Source organism: Manis pentadactyla, chromosome 2, assembly GCF_030020395.1.
Source record: "Manis pentadactyla isolate mManPen7 chromosome 2, mManPen7.hap1, whole genome shotgun sequence".
NCBI lineage: Eukaryota > Metazoa > Chordata > Mammalia > Pholidota > Manidae > Manis > Manis pentadactyla.
The window spans coordinates 205310596-205335464 of NC_080020.1; the positions used below are offsets into that span (position 1 = coordinate 205310596).

Sequence of the window (24869 nt, forward strand, 5' to 3'; positions counted from 1 at the left end):
ATCCCTCCCTACCCACCCATCCTCCCCAGTCCCTTTCCCTTTGGTACCTGTTAGTCCATTCTTGAGTTCTGTGATTCTGCTGCTGTTTTGTTCCTTCAGTTTTTCCTTTGTTTTATATTCCACAGATAAGAGAAATCATTTGGTATTTCTCTTTCTCCGCTTGGCTTGTTTCACTGAGCATAATGCCCTCCAGCTCCATCCATATTGCTGCAAATGGTTGGATTTGCCCTTTTCTTATGGCTGAGTAGTATTCCATTGTGTATATGTACCACATCTTCTTTATCCATTCATCTATCAATGGACATTTAGGTTGCTTCCAATTCTTGGCTATTGTAAATAGTGCTGCGATAAATATAGGGGTGCACTGATCTCTCTCATACTTGATTGCTGCATTCTTAGGTTAAATTCCTAGAAGTGCAATTCCTGGGTCAAATGGTAAGTCTGTTTTGAGCATTTTGATGTACCTCCATACTGCTTTCCACAATGGTTGAACTAACTTACATTCCCACCAGCAGTGTAGGAGGGTTCCCCTTTCTCCACAGCCTCGCCAACATTTGTTGTTGTTTGTCTTTTGGATGGCAGCCATCCTTACTGGTGTGAGGTGATACCTCATTGTAGTTTGAATTTGCATTTCTCTGATAATTAGTGATGGATGTGGAGCATCTTTTCATGTGTCTGTTGGCCATCTGTATTTCTTTTTTGGAGAACTGTCTGTTCAGTTCCTCTGCCCATTTTTTAATTGGGTTATTTGTTTTTTGTTTGTTGAGGCATGTGAGCTCTTTATATATTCTGGACGTCAAGCCTTTATCGGATGTGTCATTTTCAAATATATTCTCCCATACTGTAGGGATCCTTTTTGTTCTATTGATGGTGTCTTTTGCTGTACAGAAGCTTTTCAGCTTAATATAGTCCCACTTACTCATTTTTGCTGTTGTTTTCCTTGCCTGGGGAGATATGTTCAAGAAGAGGTCACTCATGTTTATGTCTAAGAGGTTTTTGCCTATGTTTTCTTCCAAGAGTTTAATGGTTTCATGACTTACATTCAGGTCTTTGATCCATTTTGAGTTTACTTTTGTATATGGGGTTAGACAATGGTCCAGTTTCATTCTCCTACATGTAGCTGTCCAGTTTTGCCAGCACCATCTGTTGAAGAGACTGTCATTTCGCCATTGTATGTCCATGGCTCCTTTATCAAATATTAATTGACCATATATGTCTGGGTTGATGTCTGGATTCTCTAGTCTGTTCCATTGGTCTGTGGCTCTGCTCTTGTGCCAGTACCAAATTGTCTTGATTACTATGGCTTTATAGTAGAGTTTGAAGTTGGGGAGTGAGATCCCCCCTACTTTATTCTTCTTTCTCAGGATTGCTTTGGCTATTCGGGGTCTTAGGTGTTTCCGTATGAAGTTTTGAATTATTTGTTCCAGTTCATTGAAGAATGTTGCTGGTAGTTTCATAGGGATTGCATCAAATCTGTATATTGCTTTGGGCAGGATGGCCATTTTGACGATATTAATTCTTCCTAGCCACGAGCATGGGATGCGTTTCCATCTGTTAGTGTCCCCTTTAATTTCTCTTAAGAGTGACTTGTAGTTTTCCGAGTATAAGTCTTTCACATCTTTGGTTAGGTTTATTCCTAGGTATTTTATTTTTTTTGATGCAATTGTGAATGGAGTTGTTTTCCTGATTTCTCTTTCTGTTGGTTCATTGTTAGTGTGTAGGAAAACCACAGATTTCTGTGTGTTGACTTTGTGTCCTGCAACTTTGCTGTATTCCGATATCAGTTCTAGTAGTTTTGGGGTCGAGTCTTTATGGTTTTTTATGTACAGTATCATGTCATCTGCAAATAGTGACAGTTTAACCTCTTCTTTACCAATCTGGATTCCTTGTATTTTTTTGTTTTGTCTGATTGCCGTGGCTAGGACCTCCAGTACTATGTTGAATAACAGTGGGGAGAGTGGGCATCCCTGTCTAGTTCCCGATCTCAGAGGAAATGCTTTCAGCTTCTCGCTGTTCAATATATTGTTGGCTGTGGGTTTATCATAGATGGCCTTTATTATGTTGAGGTACTTGCCCTCTATTCCCATTTTGCTGAGAGTTTTTATCATGAATGGATGTTGAACTTTGTCAAATGCTTTTTCAGCATCTATGGAGATGATCGTGTGGTTTTTGTCTTTATTTTTGTTGATGTGGTGGATGATGTTGATGGACTTTCGAATGTTGTACCATCCTTGCATCCCTGGGATGAATCCCACTTGGTCATGGTGTATGATCCTTTTGATGTATTTTTGAATTCGGTTTGCTAATATTTTGTTGAGTATTTTTGCATCTACGTTCATCAGGGATATTGGTCTGTAGTTTTCTTTTTTGGTGGGATCTTTGCCTGGTTTTGGTATTAGGGTGATGTTAGCTTCATAGAATGAGTTTGGGAGTATCCCCTCCTCCTCTATTTTTTGGAAAACTTTAAGGAGAATGGGTATTATGTCTTCCCTGTATGTCTGATAAAATTCCGAGGTAAATCCATCTGGCCCGGGGGTTTTGTTCTTTGGTAGTTTTTTGATTACCGCTTCAATTTCGTTGCTGGTAATTGGTCTGTTTAGATTTTCTGTATCTTTCTGGGTCAATCTTGGAAGGTTGTATTTTTCTAGGAAGTTGTCCATTTCTCCTATGTTTCCCAGCTTGTTAGCATATAGGTTTTCATAGTATTCTCTAATAATTCTTTGTATTTCTGTGGGGTCCGTCGTGATTTTTCCTTTCTCGTTTCTGATACTGTTGATTTGTGTTGACTCTCTTTTCTTCTTAATAAGTCTGGCTAGAGGCTTATCTATTTTGTTTATTTTCTCGAAGAACCAGCTCTTGGTTTCATTGATTTTTGCTATTGTTTTATTCTTCTCAATTTTATTTATTTCTTCTCTGATCTTTATTATGTCCCTCCTTCTGCTGATCTTAGGCCTCATCTGTTCTTCTTTTTCCAATTTCGATAATTGTGATATTAGACCATTCATTTGGGATTGCTCTTCCTTTTTTAAATATGCTTGGATTGCTATATACTTTCCTCTTAAGACTGCTTTTGCTGTGTCCCACAGAAGTTGGGGCTTAGTGTTGTTGTTGTCATTTGTTTCCATATATTGCTGGATCTCCATTTTGATTTGGTCATTGATCCATTGATTATTTAGGAGCGTGTTGTTAAGCCTCCATGACTTTGTGAGCCTCTTTGCTTTCTTTGTAAAGTTTATTTCTAGTTTTATGCCTTTGTGGTCTGAAAAGTTGGTTGGAAGAATTTCAATATTTTGGATTTTGCTGAGGCTCTTTTTGTGGCCTAGCATGTGGTCTATTCTGGAGAATGTTCCATGTGCACTTGAGAAGAATGTATATCCTGTTGCTTTTGGATGTAGAGTTCTATAGATGTCTATTAGGTCCATCTGCTCTACTGTGTTGTTCAGTGCTTCCGTGTCCTTACTTATTTTCTGCCCGGTGGATCTATCCTTTGGGGTGAGTGGTGTGTTGAAGTCTCCTAGAATGAATGCATTGCAGTCTATATCCCCCCTTAGTTCTGTTAGTATTTGTTTCACATATGCTGGTGCTCCTGTGTTGGGTGCATATATATTTAGAATGGTTATATCCTCTTGTTTGACGGAGCCCTTTATCATTATGTAGTGTCCTTCTTTATCTCTTGTTACTTTCTTTGTTTTGAAGTCTATTTTGTCTGATATTAGTACTGCAACCCCTGCTTTCTTCTCACTGTTGTTTGCTTGAAATATGTTTTTCCATCCCTTGACTTTTAGTCTGTACATGTCTTTGGGTTTGAGGTGAGTTTCTTGTAAGCAGCATATAGATGGGTGTTGCTTTTTTATCCATTCTGTTACTCTGTGTCTTTTGATTGGTGCATTCAACCCATTAACATTTAGGGTGACTATTGAAAGATATGTACTTATTGCCATTGCAGGCTTTAAATTCGTGGTTACCAAAGGTTCAAGGTTAGCCTCTTTAGCATCTTACTGCCTAACTTAGCTCACTTATTGAGCTGTTATATACACTGTCTGGAGATTCTTTTCTTCTCTCCCTTCTTGTTCCTCCTCCTCGATTCTTCATATGTTGGGTGTTTTGTGCTGTGCTCTTTCTAGGAGTGCTCCCATCTAGAGCAGTCCCTGTAAGATGTTCTGTAGAGGTGGTTTGTGGAAAGCAAATTCCCTCAGCTTTTGTTTGTCTGGGAATTGTTTAATCCCACTGTCATATTTGAATGATAGTCGTGCTGGATACAGTATCCTTGGTTCAAGGCCCTTCTGTTTCATTGTATTAAATATATCATGCCATTCCCTTCTGGCCTGTAGGGTTTCTGTTGAGAAATCTGATGTTAGCCTGATTTGTTTCCCTTTATAGGTGACCTTTTTCTCTCTAGCTGCCTTTAACACTGTTTCCTTGTCCTTGATCTTTGCCATTTTAATTATTATGTGTCTTGGTGTTGTCCTTCTTGGATCCTTTCTGTTGGGGGCTCTGTGTATTTCTGTGGTCTGTTCGATTATTTCCTCTCCCAGTTTGGGGAAGTTTTCAGCAATTATTTCTTCTAAGATACTTTCCATCTCTTTTCCTCTCTCTTCTTCTTCTGGGACCTCTATAATATGGATATTGTTTCTTTTGGATTGGTCACACAGTTCTCTTAATATTGTTTCATTCCTGGAGATCCTTTTGTCTCTTTCTATGTCAGCTTCTATGCATTCCTGTTCTCTGATTTCAATTCCATCAATGGCCTCTTGCATTCTATCCATTCTGCTTATAAACCCTTCCAGAGTTTGTTTCATTTCTGTGATCTCCTTTCTGGCATCTGTGATCTCCCTCCGGACTTCATCCCATTTCTCTTGCGTATTTCTCTGCATCTCAGTCAGCATGTTTATGATTCTTATTTTGAATTCTTTTTCAGGAAGACTGGTTAGGTCTGTCTCCTTCTCTGGTGTTGTCTCTGTGATCTTTGTCTGCCCGTAGCTTTGCCTTTTCATGGTGATAGGAATAGTTTGCAGAGCTGGGACGAGTGACGGCTGGAAGGACTTCCTTTCTTGTTGGTTTGTGGCCCTCGTCTCCTGGGAGAACAGCGCCCTCTAGTGGCTTGTGCTGTGCACCTGCGCGCAGACAGGGTTTCTGCTTCCTGCCCGGCTGCTATGGAGTTTATCTCCGCTGTTGCTGTGGGCGTGGCCTGGCTCGGGCAGCTACTCCAAAATGGTGGAGTCGCGTTGGAGTAGGATCTGCTGGGAGGCTATTTATCTCCGTAAGGGGCCTCCCTGCTCCCTGCAGCCCAGGGGTTAGGGTGCCCAGAGATCCCCGGATTCCCTACCTCTGGATTAAGTGTCCCGCCCTGCCCCTTTAAGACTTCCAAAAAGCACCCGCCAAAACAAAACAATGACCACCAAAAAAAAAAATAAAAAAGATTTTTTTAATTAAAAAAAAAGGTGGTCGCTCGTTTTTCTTTATTCTCCGGTGCCAGCCTCAGGCCTCTGCTCACCGGTCTTGCTGCCCTGTTTCCCTAGTATTGGGGTCCCTATCCCTTTAAGACTTCCAAAAAGCACTCTCCAAAGCAAAACAGCAAAAAAGCAAAAAAAAAAAGAAAATGGTCGCGTGCTTTTCTTATGTCTTCCGGCACCTGGCCTCCAGTGCCCGCTCACTGTTCTTTCTGCCCTGTTTCCCTAGTATCCAGGGCCCCCTGGGCATGCACTGTGTCTGCACTCTGGCCCGGATGGCTGGGGCTGGGTGTTCGGCAGTCCTGGGCTCCGTCTCCCTCCCGCTCTGCCTACTCTTCTCCCGCCGGGAGCTGGGGGGAGGGGCGCTCGGCTCCCGCCGGGCCGGGGCTTGTATCTTACCCCCTTCACGAGGCGCTGGGTTCTCTCAGGTGCGGATGTGGTCTGGATATTGTCCTGTGTCCTCTGGTCTTTATTGTAGGAAGGGTTGTCTTTGTTATATTTTCATAGATATATGTTGTTTTGGGAGGAGATTTCCGCTGCTCTACTCACGCCGCCATCTTCCGCCCCTCTCCTTGCAGATCTTTATTATTGAGGGACTCTATGCCTTAGAAAATCTATATTACAGGCTTTTGTTGTTGCCAGGAATGATGCTTTATACACAGCACTGTGCATGGGGACATGATCTGACCTATAGTAAAATGAATCCAAAGTATCAAGCCGTGATTTGTAACAATATTTTAATGTGTCTTCTATCATTATCCAAGAGGAACCTTCTCTCTGGTACTTGATTTCCTCAGAGGCTGTGTCAGGGGCCAGAAAGATATTCAGGGGAAGAATATAGCCTTTGATATATCTTTTACTACAATTCCAAAGACTCATCTAATGTCTTCCCAGCCCAAGTTCTTAATTTCTTTGCCTTGCACATGATTATTGCTGGGGGACTTTGTGGCTTTTGAGAGGAACAGAATTTGAGATGCAAATTGGTGTGATGTATCTTTTTTGCTTTACAAAGTTCTCATCTACAATTCAACCCAGTCATGCAAAACAGCAAGATCTAAAGGCTTTGGATTTAATGCCTTTAAAGAAATAGGTGGACGGTAAGGGAAAATGTTAGTAAATATTAAACCCATGGCTCCCTAATCTTATACTATGTATTTCCTGGGTACTGATACCCATTTGCATCAGAAGTCATATTCAACAGTCAGTTGAAAAATATTCATGCATCCATGCACAAATATTTATTTACTGCTAATGTAGAAAGACTCTGTTGTCCATTGGGTCATAATTTATGTCCTCAATGAGCTTTCCATTTTGGTGGGAGCAACAGGCAGACAACCAGGAAAGAATGAAATAAGGGCTAAATAGAGGGGAAAGAGGCATGGGGATTTTAATAGGTAAAACTGTTCCTTTCTCAGTCTTCCTGGCCAACAAATAATGGCTGCCAAAGGGATATTATGCCCCTTCCATTCCAGACCAATAACATGTTAGAGGGCCATTGGTTGAGCACCAATTTTGTGCCATGCATGTGCTACACTCTACACGTGCTCTCTAATTTCATCATCACATCAGTTCTATGAAGTAGGTACTACTGTTAACTTCATTTTACAGATGAGGAAACTGAGTCTCAGAGAAATTAAGTAACTTGCCCAGGACCACATTGCTAGTAGTGGCAAAAATGATGTTGACAGCCGAGTTCTGAGGATTAGCACTTGGTGGTCTAATTCATTACTGTAAATGGTCACAATGAAGAGCAGTGGAGAACATCTGTAGTTCAAAGACTATTAATGAATAGCTATGGTTGGTCTCTGGAATTTCCTGGAATGTGTGCCCTAAGCCAGGGGCTGAGGACCTGAGGAGTGGAACCAGCTCTAAAGGAAAGGGTTGAAAATGCCTGTTTATTACTCTTGCTCTGAATATGACGCTTTAGATTTTGATGTTTGCCCTAACTTCTCTGTGTTCCGTGGGGGAAAGGGAAGGTGAGCTGTTTTGCAATAATACCTCTCAGCCTTTAGACTCTGGCAGCACAAGAAAAATAGTAAGAAGCAGAGGCTACACCTTCCCCTCTTGGGCTCAGTGAAAGATGAGCTCAGCCACAAGCCCCATTCTTCTGAAGGCAGAGCTGCAGGATAGCTTCACTACGTTGCTTTGGAAACCCTCAAAGGTGGGCCAAGCCCTGCTGGCTGGTTTTAGTACAGTTGTTATTTCTAGCCCCTTCTGCAGGGAGAGGGCAGGTTATGAAGACTGCAGCTGCAGGCTGTGGACAGAGAACAAACCAGGATGGTGGCACTGCCAATTATAGGCAGAATGCATGGGGTGACCTGGCCTTCCCTGCCTCCAGGGCCCACCTCTTGCATACCTTCTCTCCCAGGCTTCAAGATGTGCATTGTGCTAGGAGGAAAACTGTGACAGAGTTAGGCTTAATTGTCACTGGGATAACGCCTACAAGACTAACTTCAGTGAAGGTGAGAAGTGAGGCCTAGAAAAATTCCATGATATGACCAATTTGGGAACTTCCAGTTAAACCTGTCTCACAGGGTGAGCGTGATACTTTTTGGTCAGCCTTCCACCTCAGCAGAGAAAAAAACCTTATGGTTTGCTACTTCCTCTTTCTAGTCTTACTCTTTTTGTATTCCCAGTGCCTGGTAAAGGGCCTGGCACATAATGGGTGTTCGTTCAGTGTTTGCCACATCAATCCAGATAGAGGCACTTGCTGGGAAGTTTCAGGGCCATTTGAAAAATGCCTTTCTTTGGCTGGACCAGGCCCTAGGAAAGGGAGGAATTGCCAGATGAGACCTTGGATCCACCCGACATCTGGCCTTGGGGGCAGTCCTCCCTGGAGGCTTTTGGTGGACTGTGAGTTTCCGGGGGCTGGAGTCTGCAAGGACTTCATATTGAGGTAGGGAAATTCTACAGCTTGATCTGGAGAGACAGAGTGGAAACATCAGAGTGGAAAAAGCACAATCTAGAGAGATGGATGATGTTTTTCACTGAAAATTCCAATGGTCTGTGAAGAGGATCCAATCCCATAATGCTTGAGGTTGAACATAAGGAATGGACGGAAAGACTCTGACCTGAAAGAACAGTATCGGAGCAGACAGTTTTATGGAGAGCAAATTCTGGAGGCTTCCAAGCATAAGCCTGAAGAGAACACATCCATCCATGTGAGCAACAGGTGCTGTAGAAACACTCTGGATGCAGACGCTGTGTTCTTCGTTCTGACTAACTTGTCTTTAACTTGCTCTCAGCATGATTTCGTGGCACCCCTCATTTGCAGCTGCTTTAAGGGTGTAGTTGTGGCAAGCAAGACCTATGGGCCTCTGGTCAGACTAAGACTGTTACTGTATATCATGTGACTGGCCATTTGCCTTTGGCATCCCCAGGGAATGATAAAGCAGACACATTGGCCCGGTGTGCTGGCTAGAAGGAAAGTCTGCCTCTTATGTGGCCCAGTGGCTATACCAGTGTTTCTCTCATGCGGGGCAAAAGACAATATGGGCTATAGCCCGTAGGTGGGCTTGCCATTGACCTTTGAAGAAGTCAGCAGAGCCCAGAAGGAGTGCCTTATGTGCTCTAAGAGGGACTTACACTGAGTCCCACAGCAACATTGGACAATAGTAAGGGGGCCAATACCCCTTTTCAGGTGGCAAATAGACTATATTGGCCCTTTGCCCATGTCAGAAGGATATCGGTATGCCATGACATGTGTGGACACAGCTACTGGACTACTGGATGCTTTTCCTGCACATTGTGCAGATCAGCAAACCGCCAAGAGGGGCCTGGAGTGTCTCTTTGCAGCCTATGGCCAGCCGCAGGTGATTGAAGCGATCAAGGCACCCACTTTACTGGACATGCATTACAACAATGGGTGCAGCAATTAAGAATAAAGTGGAAATTTCATATACCATATGATCCTACTGGGGCAGGCATGATAGAGAGGTACAACGGTTTGTTGAAATCTGGCCTGAAGTTGGACACCAATAGTCTACGGGGTTGGTCAGTTCGCCTATGGACAGTGTTGAGGCATTTGAATGAGAAGCCACATAAAGCTTTGAGCCCTGTGGATATGCTCACACACCTTGCTGCCTCTCCTATACAATTGTACGTCCAAACCAAAGAAGAGTTATTGAGGCCAGGATATGGCCAGCAGAGCAACATCCTGCTGCCAGCCCCTATTGCCTTAAGCCCTGTGGAGACATTGTTGAATGGACCTGGCCCTGGACATTTCGACACATGGACCAGTGATGGCTGGCCCTTCTGACACCTTGGGGGAAAGGCCTGGAAGATGGCCTCGTGTGTATTGCTGGAGTAACAGCAGAGTGGCCCCCAAAGATCATGGTAGTGTACTCAAAACGTCCAGGAGGCAAGAGCATCTTGCGGGGAAGTTTTGTTTTATCTTTATGGGCAGTGCATGTACCTCCCATAGTCCTATATATTGACCCATCTGTATAACTACCACAGGAAGGGGGTTGAAAGTCTGGTATACTAGACCAGGATGACATCCATTCCTGCCACTGTTTTATCACAGGACCACTCTCTTGCATGTATCCTACCTGATGGACAGGATTTGCCTATGCTGGTGTCATTAAAACATGCAGCTCATCTCCCTTAAGGTTATTTTCTCCTACAGTCCTTGTGACCTTATTGTGCCCCCTGGCTGCAGCTGCAGCATCATGATTGCTCTGAACCCTCAGCTACTTGCCTGCCTATGGAATGGACGAGCTATGGACTTAATGTGCATAAGACTTTGAATCTTGCTGAATCCTCTGGCTTGAGGATTGTCATGATTTTATGCTGTTGCTATTGTTATGTCATTAGTCTGGTCACAGTGTTCCAGTTTTCTTGCCCAGGGACCATTGTGGAAGAAGGGGAACGAGTAGGTTGTAAGGCAAGATTTCTGGAGCGGTGGCCTGTGGGTAAAATTCTAACAGTTCCAGAATATCTCGCCTGGCTTTAGTGCATTTGCATATCCTCAGGGGTGGAGAAAAGTTCATCTCCATATCAATGGGTAATTACCTGGGCAACCGAGGGTGTGTCTGAACCTGAGAGTTTAAAGGGAGGGGCTGGCTTGCTTGCTTGCTTGCTTCATCAGGAGCAGAGGAGAGAGACAGCCCTGGACTGCAGTTTGTAAGCAATAAACCGGTTCTAAACTTTATTTCTCCCTTTGACTGATCTTTGTTTTTAGAGGTATTTTGTCCTGGGACTTCCTTTCCCCAGACTTACAGGTGTCAACCTGGGCCTCCATCTCAAATTCCTCTGGATGATTTAAAGCTGACAGTCTCCCAGGAAGAGAGGCTTTTTGGTCTGGGGCTTTCCACCAGACCTCATTTCCAAGCAGACGGCAGTCCTGAAGCGAGGCCTTCCAGCCTGGACTTGTCTGAGAGATGAAGGGCTGTGCCAGCGCTACCTGCCCTGCCCTTGCCCAACCTGTGTATCTCCTCCTGCTGCAGCTGCATCTCCTGGAGCACAGCCAGGAGCTTCCGGCAGAGCCAAAGCCACAGGGGGAGTTGCATGGGGGAACATGCCCTTAGGTTCCCGGGGAGCACTGCAGCCTGCTGGAAAGGTGCTTATCCTCCCTTGGTCTGCAGGACATCTGGTACATGTCCCATAGCCTGTGTGTCCAGGATGGGCTCTTTCCCTCTCTCTCCCCCTGTCTCACCTCCAACCCCAGTATACACAGTCTTAACCTGAGTGTCTCAACTGCTACAGGGGAACAGGTGTCTAGAGAGACTGCTCCAGATAAAATGTTTCCTTTTGGTCTCAGCAGTGCTGCCCTCAATTCTAAATTCTGACTGCTGTGCTGATTCAAGGCTTCTCCCTTCAATTGCCAGTGTAGACTCAGGATCTGGACTTCCTGACCTGGATGTGTGACTCAAGGGGAGCTGGAATGACTCAAATATACTATCTCCCTCATGGTAGGGCAGCTGTAGGATGCTGCTGAGGCCTGCATTTTTTCCCCTTCAAGTTGCTATAGCACCTGAAATTCCCACGAATCTTCCAGCACTTTAAGAAGGTAACGCTGTGGGAGGATTAAGATAGAAACTACCAGTGCCTACCTTAAGTGCATCAATTAATCAGAAGTTTCTTCATAATACCCCACTAAAAGAGATTCCTGGAGGAAGAGGTGCTCCTGGAAGATATTAGTTACCTGAGGAGGCAGGGAGAGGTCTGAGCCCTGGGGAGAACTGCCCAGATGACAAGGATAAGGCTCACTCTTCCTGGGCAGGGCAACTCCCTGCTGTGGCTGAAGGTTCCTTGGAGAGAATGCCCTTGAATTAGTTCCCACGGTGCAGCTCCGAGCCTGGTGGTGGTCTGAGAAAGTCTTCCAAGTGATCTGTAGACTGGTTCAGATTACATGGGTGCAGTTTCTCAACATAATACTCCACCCCCAGTCTCCAAATGCAGCTGCAGTGTTAAATCTGAGGCACCCTGTTCTCGGGGAGGGGTTGCAACATCCTGTGAGCAACAGCAGCATCATTATTATAGAACGTTTCCCCAGAATTCATGAATTCAGCCTTCGACATTCATTTAGTCAATAAACTTTTTTCAAACATATTTTTTTCGTGTACCATTAGGATAGGAGACAGAATAAGAACACAGTGTCCTTCTCTTATTTACCCTAAGAGGGAAAACACATGTGTAAAGCAATAATTAGACAATAAGAAACAATTCTCTAACTACTGACAGAGGAATACAGAAGTGTCATGGGGACATAACCCATGTCTGTGGGTGCCAAGGAGGTCTCCACAGAACAGGTGATTTTTAGCAGAGTTTTGAAGGAATAGTAGTTTACCGTGCAGGTGAGAAGAAAGACTTCTTAGGAGGAAAGAAGCAATGAATGATCTACTCTTGGGAACGAGTGGGATGAACTTGCTGAAAGGAACTCCTTCCTTCCTTTATTCAAAAACCAGATTTTCAAAGGAAGCAGCATTGGTTTGAGACATAAAGGATGTATCCCATGTGGACATTTGGAGATGAGGGAAGGGTAGACATCCTAGGTTGGGGGACCCGCAGAATCAAAGAAGTGGGCAGTGAGCTGTTCAGTTCAGAGTACAGGAAGAGGAGTAGTTAGGTTGGCACCAGGCCCTCTCTCTGCTGGTCCAAGCAGCCACTTCAGCCTATCAGTTCTACCTTCTGACTGCAGTGAACCAGGGGCTGGGTTCGGAATTCAGGTCTTACTGGTTGTGGGGAAGTTGGGGTTCCTATGGCCAGGATCCTCACTGAACTTAAACCACCTGATGATGTAACTAGCCTGTTGCTAGGCTACCGCTTCCACACCTTAGGCAATAAGCTATTATTGCGCTATGTAGAGAGCTCGGCCCTGTGCTCTTGGGGGGAGGTAGAGATGCCAGTGCTCGACCTACCACTGGGAGAACAAGCCGGGTAATAAACCCTTTCACCCCAAAGAATGCTTTGCTGTCAATTTCTTTGGTCACATTGAATGCATAGTGAACTTGCCTGGGGGCTGAAACCCATTGGCAAGACACTGGTCCTCTGCTGTTAGTCATTGCCCCTGCTCAGTTCCTTCAGGCCCTCATCATCCTTGTTTCTTTTCTTTTCACCTGGTCTCCCTGCCTCTGGCTTCTTCCCCTTTCAGTTCATTATCCATACCACCATCAGGGTTGTTTTCCTAAAATGCAAGTTTTCCATTGTCATTTTTCTGCATGACATATCTCAGTGGTTCACCCTTATTTCAGGAACATCCCCAACCCTTGGAATGGTCTATATCATAAGGGTCTTTGGGATCCACCCCTGCCTACCTCCCTAACTCTGTATCCACTGCCGCCACCTTGCACCCTGCATCAGATACACCAAACTACAACCATGCTGTGTGGTTTCATGCCCTCAGGCTTTCGCACATGCTGTTCCCTCTCCTTGGAAGACCCCTCTGCATCTTGTCCTCTCAGCAAACTTGTAGTCATCCTTTAAACATGGACACAAATAGCTCCTCCCTCAACCATCCCAGAGTTAATCACTGCTAATACTTATTTCTATTTCTATTGTTACTCTTATTACTGTGCTGCTGGGATTAGCTCTTCACCATAGGCTCTTCAACCAGATGCTCAGCAGCTTTAGGGCAACTGAGTCTCCTTCATTTTCACAACTCTGGTGCCTAGCAAAGAGCTGGGCCATCATGGAACAAGATGGAACAGTCAGCCGAGTCAAGCTCTGCCAGGGTACAGGGGCTCTCAGTCCTAGCCTCCCATGCCGGTCACCTGGGGAACTGTAAAAATACCCATGTCTGGGCCCCACCCTAGGCCAGTTAAACCTGGCTATCTGGGGCTGGGATTGTATGTTTTTTTTTTTAAGCTGCCAGGTGATTCTACTGTGAAGCCAAGCTTAAGAATTACTGAGGAGGTGAAGTGGAGGAATCTGAGAGTCAAGAAACCTGAATCCTAAACTCTACCGCTGAGTCTTTCATTGCACAGCTTGGCAAATTGATTATTCCTCTGGCCTCATTTTCTTGTCTGTAAACTGGGAGTCCTGAATCAGAAGATCTCTAAGGACCATGCCGCATCACAGAGCCGTCTTGAGACGTCAGCAAGCGTTTCCAGGTTAGAGCGCGGTACTGGGGTTTGGCTCTGCTCTTTATGTGACATTGAAGGAATGGGCTGCTTGTGGCTCAGCCTCTCCTGTTCCTCCCTCCTTCTCCTTCTGCCCTCCCTTCCCCACTGGGGCTGGGGATTTTCTGTAAGCCACCCTCGGGAAGAACATAGGAGCAGTTCTGGCAGCCGCCAGACTCCTGAATGATTTCACATCGTGGATCTCAAAAGGGATCTGAAGCCATGGTCTGGGGCTGCGCTCGCGTCACTGGAGATGATTTCTATCAGGAATGAATGGGCTGTACCTATTGTCTTTTCTTTTCAAAATGACATGCTGCACTTATGTGAGCACATGTAGGCATACATAATTAAAGTGTTAACAGTAAAAAATAAATATAAATGGTGCTTCCCTTGTATTTTGCTGACTGATCTGGAGGAGCAGGACTTTGAGTGGGAAACTCCACTGCTGTGAAATCTGGGTTTCTCAGTTGGGCAGATGGAGATTCTCCAACATTTAATCACTGGGAACACAAGCAGCCCCTTGCAATCCGTGCTGTTCCTGCCCTTGCCAGTCCAGTGTGCCCTGATCACAGATGAGACTCTGTCTTATGGTAATGAGCCCAGACAGAGCCCTGTGCCTCCATTTTCATCAAAAATAAATCATGTCAGTCTGTCCCTGCAGTCAATAGGAATTTGATGTCTTGCAAATAGCAGCTCTGACTTGAGCAGACACAGCCCATTATCCTGCCATCTGTTGTGTCCTGGTTTCCATATAGGGATGATGAAAAGAGGGTTTTCCTGAAAGCTTGCCACTTTGGGTGCAGAGGAAAACACACTGCCTTTAAAAGATTAAACTGGCTCTCTTGGATTAAATAGCGTGAGATCAGTCTTGGGTTCATAGCTGAGTTTTCCTGCTTCAAGTATTTTGTATTCTCCATGATGATCTAGGGAGAGGGAACAAAAACCATTTTTCTTTAACAGTTGTCTGCGTTTTTAAGGATTATCAGTTCCTAAGCCTGGTTGCATCCTTGAATCTTCTGGGGAGCTTTGGAAATATACTGATACTGAAGTGCCGCCTCCTTCCAAGGTTCTGATTTTAATTGGTCTAAGGTAGGGTCCAGGCTCCTATAACTTTGAAAAGTTACCTAAGTGATTCTAATATGTAGGTTAGGGGGAGAACCACTGGACTAAGCATTGTGGAGTTTGGGCTGCTCTCATTGTATGAAAATAATCTGCAAAGGTTGAACATGTTCCTGTGAATGCTTTTTCCAAATTCAACATTTGTTACACTCTGGTGGGTAGACACCATGTGGGACACAAAGATGAACATAGACAGGTCCTTGCCTTCCAGAAATTGTAATTTAGTTCTTTTTTAAATTTTTTTGTGTCTTACTGTCATTGGTGTCTGTTATCTAAAAAAACCTAAAATTTTGAAAAACAGCAAAAATACCCCACAATCAGATGCACAAATTGCCTTGTGGCTATTTGGCAAAATTGCCTTAAGTATTAAGATGTGTATACTTTCTGTTCAAGAATTTCCACTTGTAGATAGATACTTATACTGAAGACACTATTAAGGGTGTGCACAACAAAGATGTTTAACAGAAAGAACATTGTTTATTCCAGGGAGATGTTAGAAGTTCAAGGGGATTGGTTAATAAAATGGTGAAACATCCATATCTTCTAGAACACTGTGCATAATTAAAAACAGTCATGCAGAAGATTTTTAATGGATTTGGGAAAATCTTCACAATATACTGAGTGAAAAAACCTTCTAGAGCAAGATGTCTGATGTGATCCTATTTAAGTAAAAGAATCATTATATATTTACAGGAAAAAAAAGCTGAAATGGAGACATGCTGAAGTGCTAACAGGAGGTATCTGTGGGCTATGAGACCACAGGTGATTTTACTGTTTGTCTTAGGAAGACCATAAAAGTGGATCTTGAATGACTAAGTAAGGCTGGCCACTTTTAGGAGTCAGAGTTCTCTTAACAGAGTAAAATTCATAACTGTTGATGCACTGTAGTATGAAACAGCTGAGATCCCATTTGAAACACAACTTTCTCCTTGCTAGACTGGGGGTAGCCTTGCCCTTCTCCTCCCTGCAGTGCAGAAGTATGAGGTCATGGGCTGCCTTGCAACATGAAGGACCCCTGCTGTGAACAGGGTGGCTTCAGGATTTCAACACAGGAGGGCTTGGGGCAGGATGGGAACCTTATCCCGAGGCTGCTAACACCCTCTTCCTTAGATTGTAGTCTTTAGGTAGATCAAAAGAGGAAAAATTTTGTTTTTACAGATGTCTCTATCACATTTTCCATAAGATTGTGAAAATATTAATTGTCTTTGTTGAAGACTGTCCCTATTATTCTCATGATTTGGAGGCCTGAGAGAAGTGAGAGATTGTGTCAGTCAGGGCCCAAGGAGGAAATCAGAAATCACCCAGAGTATTTAAATAGAGGGAAGTGAATAGGGGAAATTGGTTACAAAGTGTGGCAGATGAGAGAAGCCAACCGGGGACAAGGAGACAACTGGAAGGTTAACAGCAATTGGATATTACTGCCATCCTTGGCCTGGAGGACGAGGGAAGGGGTGAGGAGGATCTCCAGCACCCAGAGGCAGGGGTCACCTCAGAAACAACGGTACACTTTTATCAACACAGTACTACCCCAGCTTCCTCCTTTCTCCCACATTCCAGTCTTCTCCCAGTGCCTCCCACTGGCCAAACCCAGCTGTCAGTCAGTGATGCAGGAGCCTCCAGAGCAGGGCAGGGGAAGTGGGAGGAATGGGGCTGAGGTCATTCACACCAGGACTGTGTTACATAAATGAGCCAAAGATGACCTCTGTGTGTTGATCCCTGGAGGGTTTATTCACTGCAGACTGGACCCATTAGGCCAAAGTCAGTCAGCACCAAACTCAAATTATACATCCAATTACTTAAAAATAGCCCAAACAAGCAGATTTCTTTTAGTTTTTTAGAGTCTGTCTACTTTGCTTACTTTGTGAGACCTCACCTGGCATCTGCTGGCCATTGATAAGATAGAACCTTGTAGTCAAATGCCCCAAGGTGCTATGCCCTTTGGAATTCTCTAACCTAGACACCCTGCCATACTGCTGAGCAACATCACCTAGACACGTGAACCTCCCTCTCCTCTGCCCCCTTCCCAGGCTCTCCTCCCTTCTGGATGGTGGGCCCTCATCATAAATCTCTGGACAATCTCCCCCTCTCATGCAGCCCTGTCCAAGCACTGCTCAATAAATGCTGCATGTTACTGCCTCCAGTGGTCATAGCTTTCTCCTTAACCAGCCCCAAATTCCTGGAACCCTCTACAGACCAGCAAACAGATTATAGAAGGAAGCTAAAGCCCTTCTAGTCACCCTTTGGAGTCCCTTCTGGTGGCAAAGAATGAATGACATACTACTATGCTGATAGGAAAAACATAAATGATAAGGGCATAGCTTTTACTGAATTCCTCATTAAATTGAACTGTTAAGAATTGCCAGTATTTGTCTAGTTTTGACTCACAAAAATGGCAATTCTTTGGAGTGGTCCTCTGTGCATCCCACCAATCTCTGACACCTGTTGCTATCCCATTCATTCATTTATCCATTCCAGAATGACTTACTGTGCTCCCACTTGGTGTGGCAGGCCTTTGCTTACATGTGTCTTTATGAGTCTCCTTTTCAGTACAGGCCCTATCTTTCCTTGCCTAGGACATTGCTTGCAATCTCTGCTGTGCCCCCAAATAACCAGGAAGATATAGTTAAAATGCAGATTCCTAGGTTTCTCCATTGAAATGAAGTTCAGTAGATCTAGGGTGTAGCTAAAATGATGCTTATTCAATTTAAGCATCCAGGGTGTTCTGAGACAGGCTGGGTGTTTCATGCCCTTCAAGAGATGCCACTCTTGTTTGTCTCCCGAAGTGCTGCCAGAGTGATCTTTCTAAAAGTAATTATGTGCCACTCCCCAGCTTGAAATACTGTAACATTTCCCTGTTGACTATGGGATGAAGCCCAAATTCCTCAGCAAGCAGGAAAGACCCACAGTGATTGGCTCCTGCCAACTTTTTGGGTTGTCTGTATGCCTCTTCACTTTCCAGAGAACCCGCTCCTGTTCTGCTGAATACTCACTGTTCCCCAAACACCCACCGCTGTGCCTGAAACTTGTCTATTCTGGTCCATCACTTTTAAACCAGACCAACCACCAAGTGGCCACCACCATAAACAGAAGCCTTGGAGTCTTCTAGGTCTCTGCTCTCTGCCTGTTCTGCCTGGCTTCTGACCCTTTGACTTTGTTGCCAACTAACCTGGACTTTGTCAGCAGTGACCTCCCTGCTCCCTAAAGGGCTTGGCCAGCACTCGTCCTTGGCTCTCCCTGCTTTTTGTTTAGCATTGACTTTGAGGTTCATGGCCCCGGAAGGGCTCATTTTGGCTCCTGGTGAGCAGGGATTCAATAGCACTTGCTTTTCCCTTTCACCCGGAATGCCCTTTCCTCACTTCTCAGCCAGAGAGTCTCAAGACTTAGCTTAAAAGGCAGGTCATCAAAGATACCCTTTCCAATGTTCCCAGGAAGAATTAGCCACTCCTTTCTCTGGCTCTCCTGTGATTCTGAGCGCACTTGGAACTGCTTTTATCACGTTACTGGTTTACACAGCAACCTCCCTCTTGGGACCAGGGACTTTGCTTACTGGACCTGCTGCTGTGCCAGGGATTCAGTGAGTGCTTCCTAAATGCTTATGCAGTGAACAGGGACTTTCTGTCTTCCATTCTGCCTCAGGTTAACAGCCTGGGTTTCATATGGTGGGTACCTAGGGGATGTGAACTACAAATTGCACCATCAGTTCAGAAATGTGCAAATCAAAACAAGCAAACAAAGTAAAGTTTAGAAATGTGTACATTTCAGTGAGGCTGTGGTTCCTTCTTCTTGGGCTGGGTCATTCAAACCTCTTAGGTGAATTTCTGGCCTGGTTGCTCATGGTGACCTTATTAATTATTTTATATGCTGCACACTTTAACATTCCTGCTCAACATCACCTGGCCTGAGGAATCAGCTGTGCACTGCATGCTATTCCCAGATGATAATTACGTGAGTCCCTCTGCAACTTGTTAATGAGGATAAGCAGAAAGAAGCTTACAGATGTTTAATATATGTATTGCTAAAATTCAATACATTATTCTTACAGATGAATAATGCACCCCCATTCTCACAGTTCATTTCAGTCTTTTCTTTTTATTACTCATCTCACTAGAGGCTGACTTGTGAAAGTATAGGAAGCTGTGTAAGGACAGGTTAGATTTTATCTGAGGATTGTTTTTTGCCGGCCTTGCTGGGAAGAGCTCGTTATAAGAGTTTTGCTTGTGAGCTGGTCCCACAGCATGGCCTCTAAGGATGGTTCTGGGCTCCAGTTAGGCTCCAGTGGATGCTGTCAGGTCTAACCATCAGGAGGCCTGCAAAATGTATGCCCAAGTCTTCACTTAAGATGCAGTACCCAACACGAGGGGAATACAAATGATGACCAGCATTGTCTTGTAAGAGACAATGATTTCATATTTAGGAGCAAGGACTACCTTTGGCTCAGAGAGGGGGATATATACCATCTTCTGAAATTAACCCTGACAGTGCCACACAGAGAGAATATCAATGATACTTTTTTATTTTATAGGTGTTGTCACATTTATTCTCTGCAGCCAAGTATTATAAACTTTGTAGGTAAGGAAAACAAAAGTAAGCATTTTGACCAAAATCACAAGAAATAGGGACTTTGTGGGTAGGTTTCAGCTTTAAAATATGATATTTTATACACAATGCTAGATTCTGTTTCCTTTAGAGCAGTTAGAAATGCCAGTTGGATGGTTGTGGCCAAGGACCTGGGTTGTAAGCCCAACTGGCTCACTTAGCCACATGAAGAAGAGGATTGTACATTTCAACATCATGCCTTCTAGTACACGTGGTTTCACAAATATGTCACTGGTGTTTCAGTCAATCAGACTTTATTGAACATCTCTTTTATGCCAGGCTCTACTTGGGTACTAGAAATGCAGTCTTGCCTGCAAGAAACTCAGAATTAAATAGCAAAGACAAACAAGTAAATATGATGTGATAAGAACTTTGATTGAGGTACAAATAGGCATAAATGGAGGCAGGTAATGCATATCTAATAGAGAATAGGGGATGGGGTCGGCAAAAGTTTCCAGGAATCTCCTGATCACACAAATGTTGAAAAGTACCTAGGCTAGTTGAAGATAGCCAGGGGAAAGGCATTGCAGGAAGAGGGGTCAGCCTGTGTGGACATGCGTTGCGGTGAAAGGGCGTGGCACAGCTGGGTCATAGCAAGCGATCCAGCCTGGTGGAAGCTTGGAGTAGGCCAGGCAAGGTTGGAGAAGTAGTCAGGGTCCAAACTGAGAGTGGGCTTGGGACCCACGATAAAGAGTTCAACTTTATCTTAACTGTTCTACTGAGCCATGAAGAATTTTAAATTGGGGTGGAGCTGTACATTTCATGAAGATCCCTCAGGAAATCATATGGAGGAGAAACAGTTGGGGAGCAAGCCTGGAAACAGAGCCCTGGATGCCCCACGGAGTGGCAAGAAGGGGCATCACTGGAGACCAAGTCTATCCAGCATCATGAAAGGCCTTCACCATGCTAGGTGCTCTTCATGTATCATCTCAAATCATTTCCACACCAACACCAGAAGGTGGGTATCAGCTAGTCTCACTTAAAACTGAATGGTAAAGCTGAGGCTGTGTCACATAGCTGTCAATGCTGGAACAGCCATTTGAGCTCAGCCCTAAATTAACTGCAGAAACTCTGAGCTTAACCTCCCTGTCATATTGCCTTTTGTCGAGGATTAGCCTCATCCAGAACATAGAACAAGGTCTTTGTGTAATACATAGAGACTCTTCAGACTGAGCAGCTCAATTTTTCTCTCCATTTACATAGTTATAGAAAGGGAATCCTCTGTGTTACAAGCCAGTAATTGGTAAGGATTCCCCAAGTGGCTTATCTAAAACAGAATGCAGCCTCTATCTTTTGACAGAGCTGGACACAAGAGGGAAATTCTTGGTTTGCTAGAAGGGGCTGGGGTTGGTAAGAGTTCAGGAACAAGATGAGATGATCTTATTCTGATTAGCTGTGGCAATTCCCTTCTTTGGGGTGATCATAATGTATGCTGTGCCATCTCCCACCCTCAGAAAAGCAGTAGGAACTTGACCTCCTATAGGGAGAAGAAGACTGGCAGAGATGGGGCCCTGATTTTCGTTTGTGAGATCCAGCTACATCCTTTCTTAAGACTGGGTTCTTTGATTTTTCCTTGGGTCCTGTAAGTGTTCCTATAGTATCCATCTAATATAATCTTTTCTTTGCTTAAACTAGTTTAAATTTGATCCTAACAAATTCATCAACTCCATTCTAAATTGTCTGATAGTAATTGGCCCCTAGTTTCAAAAGAGAACGATTTGGGGGAGATAAAGATGGTCACCAGGTGGCAACTCCACCTCAGCGTGGTCAGCTGTACCTAAGGGCTCAAACAGGTGACTGTGGACTCTTAGCAAGAGCACATATTTATGCCATGTTTGTTTGCAGCTGCTTTTCAAAAAGTAGCTGCCCTAGTGTGGCTCATTAGTTTGTGTAGCCTAATTTCACACCCCATTAGTCAAAATGGGTTGGCTACTTCTGGTTCTCTGTGTTGTTGTTGGGTATCTGGACAAGGTGGGACTCTAGGAAGGGTTCTGTAGCTGCCCTTTGTGGTTGTAACAATGGACTCATCTTCCATTTTTGTCCAACCATCCACGTGAGAAGCTAGAACTTTCCCAGTGAGGGGCTCACAGCTGCCCATATGCTGGGGTGTGATCGGAGGGGAGCTCCAGGGTTAGTGCATGCCCAATGCTGACAGTCAAAAGCAAGAAAAAAAAGTAGATCATATTCCCCAGGGACCAAGGAACACGGCACAAAGCCCAAAGGATTTCAAACAGGGTAGACACCAAATTGGAGTAAGGGGTCAGAACCAGATAGAAAATAAATGCAGACAACTAAGAAGGTGGCTGCCAATGGAACTGGTGTGTCCTACTCCTTTTATTGATCTCTGACTTATGTATGTAGGTCAATTGAGGTTAAAACTCTGGTTCCAGGTGGACAATTCTAGCAACCACTTAAGGATTGGGTTACCTGATGTACAATGAGCCATGGGCTTGGGGAGGTCCTGGAGGGTATACACTGGAGGGCAAAGAGGAGGGTGGCAGGTTAAGCAGATAGATGCCTCTGCAGGTCCCTAGTTCAGGAAGCCTTCTCCTTCCCCTTCCCTTGATTATGAAAGTCACACAGCTATGAAATAGAACACAATCAAATAATGTTCCATTCTATGTCAATTTCTGTTAAAGTGGCAGATAGGGAATTTCATACAACATCTTTATTTATCCAAACATTTGACTAGTGTGGGTGAAGATAGCAAGCATTATCTGGGCTCTCTGTGGAGGCTCACCATGACATAAATAGACAGAGTTGCCCAAAAGCATGATTTTTGTTCTAATAGCTGTCTGGCACTTACTAATCAAACCAGTTGAATAATAATGTTTTTCTCTGACACTTTATCTCGCATGGTGTCTGCATGGCTGTGTCTTCTCACAAAAAGGTTTCTTTCTTTCTTTTTTTTTTTTTCTGATCTGAGCAAACATATAAATGGTTGTTGAATCAACAAGCCCAGGGGCTCTGTGCTGTTTTCTTGTGAGGAAGGAGGCAGCAGGTTCACCCAAACAACAGCAAACAAACTCTGGGGGTCTGGAGAAATGAGTGTGACCATAAAAGGAAAGTCAAAGTGAGCTAGTGGGAGGTGGATGAGGAACTCACTCAGCGAGACCGTGCTTCCCATGTGGGAAGCAGACCCCTGAAGTTCAGAGCTTAGCTCCTTTTGTTTTACCCTGGGCTGTAGTGATAGTAATTTTATAAGCTGAATCAGAGGCAAGGAAGGCAAGGTTTTTGTACTGCCTAGAAATTGAAAGACATCCTTTGTTTTATGGTAGTGAGCAGTGGAGAATGCAATATTGCCAACCCCTCTGTCACCTATGGGGAAAGGGTGGTCAGTGATTCAGCAGAAACCCACTTTTCTTCTCCTTTCCTTCAAAGGTGGGATAGGCCACAGGTAGCAAGGACTGTTTCTCAGTCTCCTAGGAGTCTTCCCCCTACCTGGGAAAAATGCCACACAACTACTGGACAGGTCTTTCCACCCATGAGATTATATCACGGTCCTAGTTAGAATTATTTGGGAGGGTCCTCATCTGCTACAAGACAAGGTCCACACTTCTAAGCTTGTGTATGCTTATCTCACATCCCAGTGTGGCCCCATCAGCTTCTCTAGCCTTAGATCCCTGGTCCCAGCCACAGAGGGTTCCCAGATCACAGAAGGCTCTTGCCCCATACATCTGTGTGCATGCTGTCCCCTATATGGATTGCTTCTCTCAGTTCACTTGGCTGCGGTCCACTCATCCTTTAAGACCCAACTCAGATGATGTCACTGAAGGCTTTTTCTGACTCTCCTGACCCTTTGTGCAAGAAGACAACTCTCCTCTGGGCCTCCCCTTACCCATACATAGTCATTTATTATCCAAGTATTATCTTTATTATGCAGCGTTTAAATATCACTTGAGTATCTGGCACTTGAATTATCTGGAGGACCCACCTCCACACTTCCCAGGCCTCCCTTGGTTGTGTGTACAAATGAGGGCCACATTAATAGTTAAAGCCAAAGCCCACTGGCTGCACATCCCCACATGGATGGTGGCAAGATCTCAAGTCCCATTTCTGGATCCCCTTCCATCTGGTCTCTGTTAGTGGTCTTTGGGTGAGGTCTCACCCGTGACCAGTTTACTTAGGCCCTAATAGCTGCTGCACAGTAGTCTACTGTTCACTTACCCATCACTGAAGCCCAGGCTGGCTACCAGCCCCTTGTCAGTCCCAGGTGACCTCTACTTTAATTGGCTTTAGGGACCTGCAGAGACATCTGTCTGCTTAACCTGCCACCCTCCTCTTAGCCCTCCAGTGTACACCCTCCAGGACCTACCCAAAGACCTCCTCACACTGGGCCCCTACCCATGCCGCAGTGACTCCCCCTGCAGTTCTGGGGGAGCCACAACTGGATGCTGTGACTGGGCACCCTGCTAGCCCAGTGGGTGTTCACAGACCTGCCCTTTATTCCACCCCACTGAAGGCTCTGGGAAAAACAGGAAGGAAAGTAGAGAATTCTTGCCTGGCTTCTAGACACAGCCACTCTGAAAGCCCACAGGCCCAGACTTGTTCCTGTGTTTCCTTCCTGGGGCTTCCCTGGCAGAGGCACCTCCCAGCGTACACCTCTTGGGCCTCCCTGGTCAGAGCCAGATACTTTCACCACCGCTGGCAGGCCACCTAGGTGTACAGCTCTGGCAGGCATTGTCTTTATAAAATACAACATGACTGGTGCCCCCTGGAGTTGTCCAATAGCATTGTTCTGAGTATGGATAACTTCCCAGGTGTCTTGGGATATACGTTCTAGAGAGTAAGCCCAGAGAGGTCAGGAGGTTCCTGCCTCTCCCCTGTTCAAGGCCTTCCTTCCTTCCAAGCTCTCATTGACTATTTAGCTTCTGACTCTACCCAGCATGCTGGATGGTAGAGTGAGCCTGCCCCTCACCCTTAGGTGGGGATATCATTTGGGTCCTAGTAATCAAGTTACATATATAGTCCATGACCAACTTCTGTTACATGGTTACATTTACATTATATCTACTAGACTGTCAGCTTCCTGAGTGTAGGAACTGGGTCTTATTCATTTTTTTATCTCTGGAACCCAGCCACTGTCAGTATTGGTGAGTGAATGGATGATGAAAAGCATTCGACTTAAAACACTTCAGTAGAT

The 24869-nt window shown here is 44.7% G+C and overlaps 1 long non-coding RNA gene across 4 annotated transcripts in view; it reads left to right on the forward strand.

Moving 5' to 3' along the window:
• The window catches only part of LOC118935369 (uncharacterized), a 133949-nt gene that overhangs the window by 64974 nt on the left and 44106 nt on the right, over positions 1-24869 (forward strand). Inside the window, exon 1 of one of the 4 annotated variants that reach the window (XR_008995880.1) lies at positions 12744-14002. The exons of 1 other annotated variant lie outside the window; for it this stretch is intronic. This is a non-coding gene — a long non-coding RNA (uncharacterized LOC118935369). Of the gene's footprint in view, positions 1-12743; positions 14003-24869 lie in introns of those variants that run through there. 2 more of the 4 variants (XR_008995877.1, XR_008995879.1) reach the window with 2 other exon arrangements.